This window comes from Gossypium hirsutum, chromosome A02 (assembly GCF_007990345.1).
Source record: "Gossypium hirsutum isolate 1008001.06 chromosome A02, Gossypium_hirsutum_v2.1, whole genome shotgun sequence".
Lineage (NCBI taxonomy): Eukaryota > Viridiplantae > Streptophyta > Magnoliopsida > Malvales > Malvaceae > Gossypium > Gossypium hirsutum.
In genome coordinates, this window is record NC_053425.1 from 24895423 (window position 1) to 24907853 (window position 12431).

At 33.5% G+C, this 12431-nt stretch overlaps 1 long non-coding RNA gene across 1 annotated transcript; it reads right to left on the reverse strand.

The window, feature by feature from the left end:
• Positions 1–9274: 9274 nt before the first annotated feature.
• LOC107951059 (uncharacterized) lies at positions 9275–12086 on the reverse strand. The gene is made up of 6 exons (XR_001698302.2): positions 11954–12086; positions 11707–11859; positions 10179–11568; positions 9934–10065; positions 9783–9844; positions 9275–9595 (listed from the first exon to the last, which is right to left on the reverse strand). It is a non-coding gene; the product is annotated as an uncharacterized lncRNA (long non-coding RNA).
• Positions 12087–12431: the final 345 nt, after the last annotated feature.

Genomic DNA, 12431 nt, shown 5'->3' on the forward strand with positions numbered 1-12431 from the left:
GTACGATCTCTACTCGCATGTCCCACATTAGCCTTTGAACGGCTATAGTCATTTCGAAACTTCTTTGATGCAGATTGAAATGACTTGCTCGATGATCTCTTTCGCACTTCTCTAGCTTCTGAATCAGCTTTTCTTTTCTCTTTTCTGAGTTCTTTGGCTTTACATGCTCGTTCAACAAGCACAACGAATTCTTTGATCCCAAGAATCCCGACTAACAAACGAATATCTTCATTCAGACCGTCTTCAAATCTTTTGTACATTATTTCCTCAGTAGATACACATTCTTGAGCATACTGTCTCAGTCTTACAAATTCTCGCTCATATTTTGTAACAGACATACGGCCTTGTTTAAGCTTAAGAAACTCTTTATGTTTCTAGTCGATAAATCTCTGACTGATGTATTTCTTTCGAAATTTAGCTTGGAAGAAATCCCAAGTAACTTGTTCCCTCAGAACCACTGATATCAATGTCTTCCACCAATGATAGGCTGTATCTCTCAAAAGCGAAATGGCACACTTTAGGCATTCATCGGAATTCAATGACAATTCATCAAATACTCTTACCGTATTCTCTAGCCAGAACTCGGCTCTCTCAGCATCATCACTTGTGGTAGCTCGAAACTCTTCGGCCCCATATTTTCTAATTTTATTGACTGGAGGCTTATTCAATTGATTTGGATTAACTTGAGGTATAGTACGGACTTGCGGAGGATTGACCAGGGTTGGGGGTTGTTGAACAGCTGGATTTGTTCTAATGTATTGAGTGAACCAATCATTCATCATTTGATAGAAGGCTTGCCTAACCTCTCCATCATGGCTACTCGTAGCCGATCTAGAGTTGGATGGCGCTATCCCTTGCGCAGGAGCAGACGCATTACTCTCGACATCGTCAGCTACGGCTTATTCGGGATCCATTTACTATATAAAAACACATTTTCATTGTCAGGATTCATCACACTATCGCATTTCATAAACATGGCATGTATAGCTAGACTCGCATACGCTACGTTAGTCCTAGAATCGACTAAACCTTAGCTCTGATACCAACCAAATGTAACACCCTTAACCCGTATCCGTCGCTAGATTAGGGTTAAAGGCGTTACTGGACAAATCAAAACATTTCACAATTAATTTCCAAACATCATTCACACATAATCATAAAATCATTACAGTCCATTACATAGCTCAACGAGAACATAAACATGCTTTAGAAAAGGGTCGGGACTAAACAGAGCTCATACAGAATTTTTTAAAACTTAAATATTTTTCAAAGTTATACAGGTCACACGCATGTGTGAACAGGCCGTGTGCCTCACATGGCTTTAGACACACCCGTGTGTCTAGGCCGTGTCAAAACAAGACACACATACTGACTTGTCCACAAGGCCACAAGACACGCTCGTGTGCCAAGCTGTGTGAAAATTAAGGAGGCTACTGGCTTAGATCACTCGGCCAGTCATACGCTTATGTGTCTAGCCCGTGGTCAAAATTGACTTGGCCACATGGCCTAGCACACGCCCGTGTGTGCGACCGTGTGGTCTGCTAAGGCTCATTTCGAAATGGCCCTCGAGTAACCCAGCTGAGACACACGCCTGTGTCCCTGCCCGTGTGGGCAAAAATAGGCCATTTGCAAGGCCAAATTGCCACCCATAAAAGGTTCTCCCTACAAGCATCAAAATCACATTATTTTATATCAAATTCTCAACCATTTCACAAGCAAAATGTACACCATTTATACCAATTCATTATCAACATATTTCCTACTTGAAACACATACCAAATCATATCATTCCATAAACCAAATACATACCAAAACATATGATTTATAACCTTAATATCCATCATTCAATCTCATGCCATAATCTTACCTTTTCTTCAAATAAACACAATTCAAAAACTTACCAATTTGACCAATTTCTTTGGCCATTCATGAACACATCAAACATACCACTATTGTATCACATATCATATACCAAAAATCAAACCATAAATTCAACCATAATTAAGCCATATCACATGGCTAAATATACACTTCACAAAACATATTCAACTACCTCTAGTCTATACATGCCATAATTCAATATATACATTTTCAAAAGGTACCAAAATATAGTTTAATAGTGTGGTGATGATCCTCGACGATCCCCGAGCTTCCGGTAGCTTTGATATCTATAAAACAATTGAAAAACATACAGAGTAAGCTTTCAAAAGCTTAGTAAGTCATATACAAATAAACTTAACACTTTAAACATAAAAGCATTATCAAATTACGTATACTTGATAGCCAAATACTATCACAAACCTCAATGTTCATATACATTTCACATATTTCAAATTCTTTAGCACATATAGCATATTTTCTCGTACTTATATCTCATAACAATAATTTCACATGTACTTACCTTTTATTCTCAAATATAGCATACATTTGAAACGTACTTGAATCAGATACACAACTTATATATATATATATTTTCTCTGAATACCCGTTGAACCATTTGAAATCATAAGGATATGCGGATAACTCAAAAATCTCGTACAATGCCAACGTCTCAGACGTGGTCTTACATGTAATCAAATATCGATGCCACTATCCCAGACAGGGTCTTACATGAAATCAAATACGATGTCAACGTCCTGGATATGGTCTTACACGTAAATCATAAGTCGATGCCAACGTCCCAGACGTGGTGTTACACGAAAACACATATTGGATCCTATGTCATGACATATGTATCCTAACTATTCCTAAGGTTCGTACGGGGCTTTTCAAACATCGGAACTTTATCGATACTTTCTCGGATGTCTCATGCTCAACTCATATAACCATTCATCAATGTTCAATATCATATTAACATTAATATTTCAATTCAAAACACATTTATTTTATTTTTATATCGACTTACCTCGTACGGATTTCGATAGACGGAATCGGCTACTTGACGACTTTCGAGTTTCCCCGATCTAATTATGTTTTCTTTAATTCTAGATTTATATAAATTCAAATTTAACTCTTTTATTCACCAAATCATTCAAATAAATCCAAAAACATATATTTAGGGCATTTTACAAATTAACCCTCATATTTTCACATTTTGACAATTTAGTCCCTAATCACACAAATCACAAAATACACAAAATTTCCTTAGACATATACATGGCCGAATATTCCTAGTGCTCATATAAGTCGACATATTTCATTTATTTCACATTTTAGCCCCTTAAAATCTCCTTTTTACAAATTAGCCCAAATTACTCAAATTCATCAAAAATTTAAAGACAAAACATGTTGACCCAACATCAAGCTTCCACATACTTATTCATAATTTCATTAATGGCATAACTGAAAATCATCAACAAAATCAGAAATTAAGACATGGGCTTAATAGAATATAGTACAACGATTACAAAAACGTAGAAATTATCAAAAATGAATCAAAAACGAACCTTGAATCAAGCTTAGACCATGGTCGAATGCTTCAAACACTTAAACCTTATCTTTTCTTTATATTTTCGGTGGAAGGTGAATGAAATAATATGAGCATTTGGTTTTGTTTTATTAATATTAACATAATATACTAAATACCAATTTTGCCCTTTTATTAAACCTTTTAATAAACCATTACATTAAGGCCATAATTGCCCACTCATGCTTTCAATGGTCTAATTGCATCATAAGGACCTCTCCTTTAATAAGACAAATCAATTAAGCACTTTAACAAACAGCAGGCAACTTTTGCATTTTATGCGATTAGGTCTTTTTATCAAATTAAGCACACAATTGATCGAATTTTCATACGAAACTTTCACACATGTCAATTCACATATTTTAAACATAGAAAATAATATTAAATATTTTTTTAACTCGGATTTGTGGTCCCAAAACTACTTTTCTGACTAGGGTCTAAACCGGACTGTTACATGGAATCTTCATTTTAATGATGTGATCAAATACTTTGGCTTAATAAGAAATGAAAATGAGCCTTGTGTTTACAAGAAAATTAGTGGGAGCATTATTTTATTATTGGTACTATATATAGATGCCATGCTTATTATAGGAAATAACATACCTACCCTACAGTATGTTAAGATTTGGTTAGGAAGTTGTTTTTCTATGAAGGACTTGGACGAGGCTACATACATATTAGGAGTCAAAATCTATAGAGATAGATCAAGACGACTCCTAAGTCAAAGCCAAAGAACATACATAGGTAAAGTACTGAAAATTTTTAGTATAGAAGAATCTAAGAAAGGATTTCTACCTATGAGACATGATATTTCACTCTCAAAAGAAATGTGTCATTCAACTTCACAAGAGAGGCATTTAAGTAAGAGTCCATATGTTTCGACTACTAGATCTATCATGTATGCCATACTATGTACTCGTCTAGATGTATCGTATGCTTGAAGTGTGAGGAGTTGGTACCAAGTAGATCTTAGTGAAAGTCATTGGGTCGAAGTTAAAAATATCCTTAAGTACTTGAGAAGGTGTAACACCCCTCACCTGTATTCATTGCCGGAATAGGGTTACAGAGCATTCCCAGAATTACAAAACAATTAAACATCCATTTAGCATACATTTCTTAATTCAATCATTCATCATTCAATATCAATCAACTTGTCCCTTAAACGAGCCTACGAGGCCTTAAACATGCTTTGGGAGTGGTTCGGGACTAAACCGATAACTCAAAAAACTTTCACAAAACTTTGAAATTTTTTCTCAAAATAGGGGACACACGCCCGTGTGACCAGGCCATGTGTGTCACACAGCCACCAAACAAGTTGTGTGGACATTCGAAATGGAAACACATGGTCGTGTCCCAGAATGTGTCCAAACAAGTGAGCTTACTGACTTGGGTTACATGGCAGACCACACGCCCGTATGTCTAGCCCGTGTACCCTTCGAAGTGGCCTCACACGCCCGTGTGCTAGGCCGTGTGTTAGGCCGTGCCAATCTTGTAGGGTATGCTAACTTATGCCACACGGCCAAGTCACACGCCCGTGTGGAGCATACTGACTTGACTTTAATTTCAACACCAGGGACACACAGCCGTGTAACATGACTGTGTGTCACACACGGCTGATACACAAACTCGTGTCTCTACCCGTGTGGACAAAAATAGGCTATTTACCAAGCCATTTTGCCACCCATTTTTCACATACCTATACAAGTTCAAATAGTTCCATTTCAAGACACAAATAAGCAGCCAAATATCATCAACCAATATTCAGTTCATACCATTTCATCATCAACCATTTCAATACTCAATTCAATGCCATTTACTAATTCAAATACCTATTAACTCCACTTGTTTCTCTAAACATAACTTACATAAGTATATCATGTACCATAATTCATCTAATTCATCATCCAAAACCAATCTACAGCAAACATATCTCAACCAAATAAATACCTCATATCATAATAACCATTTACACATTTATAAACATCATTAAATTCATCATCATAAGCCAACTCAAATGGCCAAAATACATGTTCATCAAACATACCAAAATGACTCAAGTCTATACATGTCATATACCATATTAACACAACTTCAAAAGTACCAAAATAGATGTCCGATAGTGCGATGAATTCTCTAACAATCCTTGAATCTGAGCTAGCTTTGTAAGACTATAAAACATGAAAAGGTAAACAAAGTAAGCTATGAAGCTTAGTAACTTCGTATGTAAATGTGAAATAATCTTATCATTCATTAACATTTTTAAATAGATAACATAAATTGCATTAAAGCATCAATTACTAAGTTAACATAAAGTTTAACCACATAGTTAAGCATGTTAAGCATAAGTTCTCGGGCTTCCTTTAATTCATTACTTGAACAGTTTTCGTACATACTTGTACCGATACGTAACTATTTCTCATCAATTCACTTACCAAAACACTCCGGTTTTATAAATGCTTATGATACGAGCACTTTGATTTTTCGATGCCATAGTCCAACTATGGTCTTACACATACGTTGCCATAGCCCTGTCGTGGCCATACATTCACATGTCATAACCCGGTTATGGTCTTATTATCCGATTGCATAGCCCAGCTATGGTCTTATTTGGCAACTCGCCTTACATAAATCGTATATCTAATTCGTAATATTCCAAATTTTACTAATAAGATAAATACAATCACAATACATCCATCAATTAAATAAATGCACATTTAAGTTCAATTATACAAACTTACCTCGTGTACGGAAATGACGAAATGGACTAACTATTCAATTACTTTGCTTTTTCCCCGATCTAAGTTCGAATTCCTCTTTTCTTGATCTATAAGTAATCAAAATCATCTTATTTATTCTTCTAATTATTCAATTCAATCCAAAATATGCATTTGAGCTATTTTACACATTACCCCATAAACTTTCACATTTTTCCAATTTAGTCTTTATTACACAAAATCACAAATTCATGAAATTCAAGACTAACCCATGCTAGCCGAATTACCATTATACCCGTAGCAGCCCATATTTTCCATTTATTTCACATTTTAACCACAAAGTTTCAACATTTCTCAATTTAATCCCTATTTTGCATTTTCACTAAAAATAACTTAACAAAACTTGTATATGTATCAACAGGTATTCATAATCTATCAAGAAACTTCAAAATACACATGTATTCATCAATGGTATCATTCAATATCTTTAACAGTTTTGCAAAATAGTCCCTGGGCTAGCTAGACCTAGCTGCAACAATCTGAAAAACGTAGAAATCATTAAGAACGGGATGAAATTCACTCACCAATTTAGCTTTTAAAATGACCGAACCCTAGAATGCTTCCATAACTTCTTCTTCTTTTAATTTTTGGTGGATGAAAACATGGAAAAAGATGATCACTTTGTCGTTTTTGTTATTTTACTTATTTAATTAACCAAATTACTAAATTAACCTTTAATATAAATCATTTAAATCATCCATTTAATATCCAATATTGTCCACTTAACATAAAAATGGTCTAATTTCCACTTAAAGACCTTAACTTTAAGATTCCATAACTATTAGACACTTTTAACTAATAGAATAACACTTTTGCACCTTACGCGATTTAGTTCTTTTTATCAAATTAACTAATCAAACGGTAAAATTTCTTAACGAAAGTTTCACCCTAACATATTTTCATGCTATAGACATTAAAATAATAATAAAATAAATATTTTGACCTCAGATTTGTGGTCTTGAAACTACTGTTCTGATTTGAATAAAAATAGGTCGTTATAGAAAGACTAAGGATACATTCCTTATATATGGAGGTGAGGAAGAGTTGGATGTAAAAGGTTACACTGATGCTAGTTTTCAAACTGACAATCACAATCAGGTGTTGTGTTTTGCCTTAATGGTGGCATTGTGAGCTAGAAAAGTTCAAAGCAAGATACAGTAGTTGATTCTACAACTGATGCCAAGTATATTATAGCTAGTGAGGCTACAAAAGAAGCTATTTGGATTAAGAAGATCATATCTAAACTAGGGGTTGTGACTAGCATGTCAGATGGTATAGAACTTTGTTTCGACAACAACAGAGCTATTGCAAAAGTAAAAGAACCCAGATCTCACCAGTGATCCAAATATATACTTAGGCGTTCTCATCTCATTCGAGAAATCATTGGTCGAGGAGATGTGGATATATGCAGAGTACCAACATATGACAACATCGCTGATCCACTAACAAAGCCTTTGACACAGCATAAGCATGATCATCACACTAAATCACTTGGTATTAGATATATGATTGATCGGTCTTAGTGCTAGTGGGAGATTGTTAAAGTATGCCTAAAGACCAATCATGAGATAATTGTAATCACACTCTTCTTTCCTTGTTTATTATTATAAGGCATTGTCATTATTATTTCAGTTTCTTTTTGTGTGTATATAAATAAACTAAATTATAATAAAGTCCTAAGAAAATAATGCATTGAGACTAATGTATAGTTGACTGATGACAACGAATTTTCATTGACATAGGGATGTCAAAATCAATACATGAGTATGTGTTAGTGAACAACATATTGGACCGACCCACTATGAGTACGTTTCTTGGATTATTATGTACTAGTCACAGTGGTACTCATAGTGATAACTATGTATATAATCCTCATATTTTAGATTATCATTGTCCCAACATCGTGAGTCGTATATTTTGATACAACCAAAATGTTAACCGTAACAAGTTGTACTATAAAGACTGATGTTGGATATAGCACAATCCATATAGTGGGATATGGTTGATTAAGACGGGATTTATCCCTCTTACAGAATGGGAGCAATATCTTAGGCCTCTTGATAGACTAAGACTAGAAATGCATGGTCATGCTCGAATAAGTTGATATGAGATATCAACTTATTTGTTTCTTGTAATCTGCTCAGAAAATTAAGAAATATGAGATTGGATTATATAAGTGTAACTATTCCATGACTTACGTCTAATCTAGACATTAAGGATAAAATGATATAATACATGAAAAAATTCTCATAGAAAGTTTATGTCGAATAACGACTTCTTTTAACTTGGGTGGCAATGATGCATTGCTAGATACCACTCATTGTTTGTAATGTTAAAATCATTCTACACTATAGCAAAATAAGTTTTTAGTAGTGTTCTTTTTTTTTTTGCCTATAAGCGCCGTTAAAACTATCTACAGCATTATGATAAGTGCCGCTATAGCTAACGCTGCTAAATTTTGCGGCGTTTGTGAAAAAAAGCCATTATAAAACATGACCTTTAGCGATGCTTTCCCACAAACGCCGCTATAAAACATGACATTGCTTTCCCACAAACACCGCTATAAAACATGACATTTAGCTACGCTCTTCCTACAGACGCCACTATAAAACATAACCTTTAGTGACGCTTTTTCAAAAACGCCGCTATAGAATAAACCTTTAGTGGCATTTTTCGCATAAACGCCACTATAGAACATGACCTTTAACAACGCTTTTCCCACAAACACCACTAAAGAACATAACCTTTAAAAAAATTATTTTAATAAAATAATATTTATTTCTATCATAAATATTATATTATGTTTTATTTTTAAAATTTGAATTTTAAACTATATACTTTTAAGGATAAATAAAAAAAATATTATTTAAATTAAAATTTCTAAGAAAATTTTAACTTTAAAACTAAATATAAAAATTAATGAATTTAAATTTAGAATTTAAAATAATAAATTAATAACACAATTAAAATCCAAAAGTTAGAACTCAAGTTAACGTAAATATTAAAATAAAAATAAAAAAATTAGAATCAAAACTAAAATAAATAATAAAAATTGGATTAAATAAAAAGATATCAATAACATAAGATATTATAATGAAGTTACTTAAATGAAATAATGACTTAAATCATAACCATGTAAAATATAAGATTTGAACATCCATTCCCATGTTAAATATCAACATTGATTATTTAAATTGATTAAACTACTAATGAATATTCTGCTAATGAATATTCCTTTGACCAAAAAGCCAGATTTGCGTGGATATGGATGTACTGGCTTTCTTTTAGGACGAGGAGGCGGTATCACTACTGGTTTAATGGAACCATCGAAGCCACCATTTGACTCTCGGACAACCTAGAACCACAATCAGAAAGTATGCATATGAGAAACAAACTGACTAGGAGAACCTGTCTATGACTATACACATTGCAAGGTAATAAAACATACAATGCATTTTCTTAATCAAGTAAATCTTGGTAATAAAAGATATAATACATTTACTTAATCAAGGAAATCTTGTAATGAACTCAAAACAATGAACCTTAGAGAAAAACTTTTGAGCATGGCTTCGAATTTGAACTGCAAATTTGGTGCCTACATGCTCTGCATGAAAATAAGAGTAACTTAAACTGTTCAAACCATAGTGAACATGGCAAAGATTAGTAAATCAGTTCAACTCATTGTGCACTTACCTTCTATTTGGCGCCAGCCACTACCATACAACCTTAAAGCTTCAAGAAACCTCTGATGCTCTTCCTCAGTCCATTTCTCCCTCTGATGCTTCAAGAAATGAAGATGAAGAAATGGATGCTAAAGATGACAATCTGTTGGAAGAAGAAGATGAATGCTAAAGATGAAGCATTTCAAGTTTTAACAAAGTTCAAATGAAGGTAAAATTCACAGGTAAAATTCACATTGACTAGACACCCAACAACACCTGCAAATATCTCTCCATAATACTTCTTGCCTGCATGAGATAGAGACCGAAGAGAGAGATGCTGCGACTAATCTTGAAGCTCAATTTCAACAAATCCTCTTCACATCTAACAAATTTATACATCCACTACAGGCACATGGGAGTATGAAGAGACATGAAGTCCACTACTTTGTGCCAATGACATATTATATCAAGTATTAAATGATATAAAAGCAAGTAAAAGAATATTTTAGCCCATCTGCTCCATCAAGTCAGTAAAAGATACTATTCTAGTCTAAACAGGAAAAAGGAAAATTAAATTAAACACCATTAAACAAGCCGGTAGTTAAAATTTCAAAATTATATGTATTCTTCTACAGGTACATTTAATAGTTTAAAATATTTATTAGCTGTATTCACAGTTCACAGTTCACAGTTCACACTCATGCATAGTGAAAAACAGACCACAAGCTTGGCAGATTGTAGTTCCATGTAAGAAACGGAGAACCAATAAGATTGCATGAATACACAAGTAGAAGATAAGAATAAAAGAGTTCTTCCTCCATGCGTGAAATAAACTTGGTAGGTTGTAGTTCCAGTCAATGTTTTAGGAGAAATAAAAGATAGATGCATATAGAGCAAGCAGAGACACATATTTAAGAGTACCAAGTCATGACAACGAGACGAACAAAGCAACGCAACTCTTACACATAGAACCATAGATAGTCTAGATTTAGAACAGGGAGTTAAAAGGAATGAAAAAGAAGTAAGAAACACATCTCAACATACACACATATGCAGTAAGAGGAAGAAGTCAGCTTAGCATTTACACGGTACAAGTGCATACGAACAACTAGTCTCCTACAACACAACTTTGAGCCTTTTCTATTTCATTCATACTTTAAAAAACCAAGAAACTCATCCTATAGGACAAGAATCATAAAAGGAAGAAGTCTCAAGTTATGCATTTGGGAAAATATCGGAACAATTAGTTGCCTACAACACAAAATCATATTCGTGAAACAAGCTTCTGCGAACTCAAGCTACTACGAAAAGATGGAAAATTGGGACAAAAAACAAGCAAGTACTGAAGGAAACGAGTTGCTTTATTGCGAGACAGTTATTTACATTTCATATATCATGAACAATCAAGATCAAAATCAAAACTCGTAAATTAAGGCCATAAATAATTAATTTCCTAAATAGGCAACCGACAAAGCAAACTATTTTAGATGAAAACTTGAGGAAATTATTAAATTAAACAAAACTGCATTAAAAAGATGGACATTTCTGTAAAAATACAAAAATAAGTTACAAACAGTGACATGTGTAAAACCCTAAACAAAATACATCAGAGAGTAGGTGATTCTTGGGGAGAAGTTTGGCCACTTCAGGGTGGAGAACAACATTCCTGTACACCACCACAAAAGAAAATCAAATATGAAAGTAATTTAAATTTAATAAGGAACCAAAACTTAACATTCTGAAAATTTGAAAAGAATGAAGAAAATATTAAACCTAGTAAAACTCAGATGAAATTGAATTTTACCTGTTCTCATAAGTATCATCGAAGTATTTCTCGGAGTATTGAATCTGCCCCATTTTTCGATTTTGCTGTAAAATGAAAAATAAAACAGATCACTATTTTTTTTCCTTCGTCTAATTTAGTGTCAAGTCGGATTCGGAGGTTGGATCTGAAAAACTAAAGAAGCAAAAGCAAATAAAAAAAATTAAGCAACCCAGATCATAACTCTTTTGTGATATTAAAAAGAAAGGAAAAAGAGGGTATAAGGTACCTTCGAGAGAGAGCGAAAATAAAATTGGGAAAAAAGTAAGGGATTTTGGGTATTAGGGACTTCTGTGTTTTAATTTGGGCAAAATAATGACATTTTGCTTAATTTTTTTGCGGTACTTTTTTGCGGTATTTATGATATAAACGCTGCTATAACTCTAACCTTATGCGGTGTTTTTCTCCTAGCGCCACTAATGTATGACTTTTGTGGCGTTTTTAGTCTAAGAGTCGCTAAAAACACCGCTAAAAACCTATTTTGTTGTAGTGCTAGTATTACTACCAACGTTACAATAGCCTACAAGGTCACGCCCTATAGTTGAAATGAACAAAATCCAAATACATTTTGTATTATATTTAGTTGTCACATGAATTAAATTAATTGGTGAATTAATTTAATTTGATAGTTAAATATTAAACACATTATATGTACAAACTTGTTGTACACAAATAGAGAACATAAATATAATTAATATATGAATTTG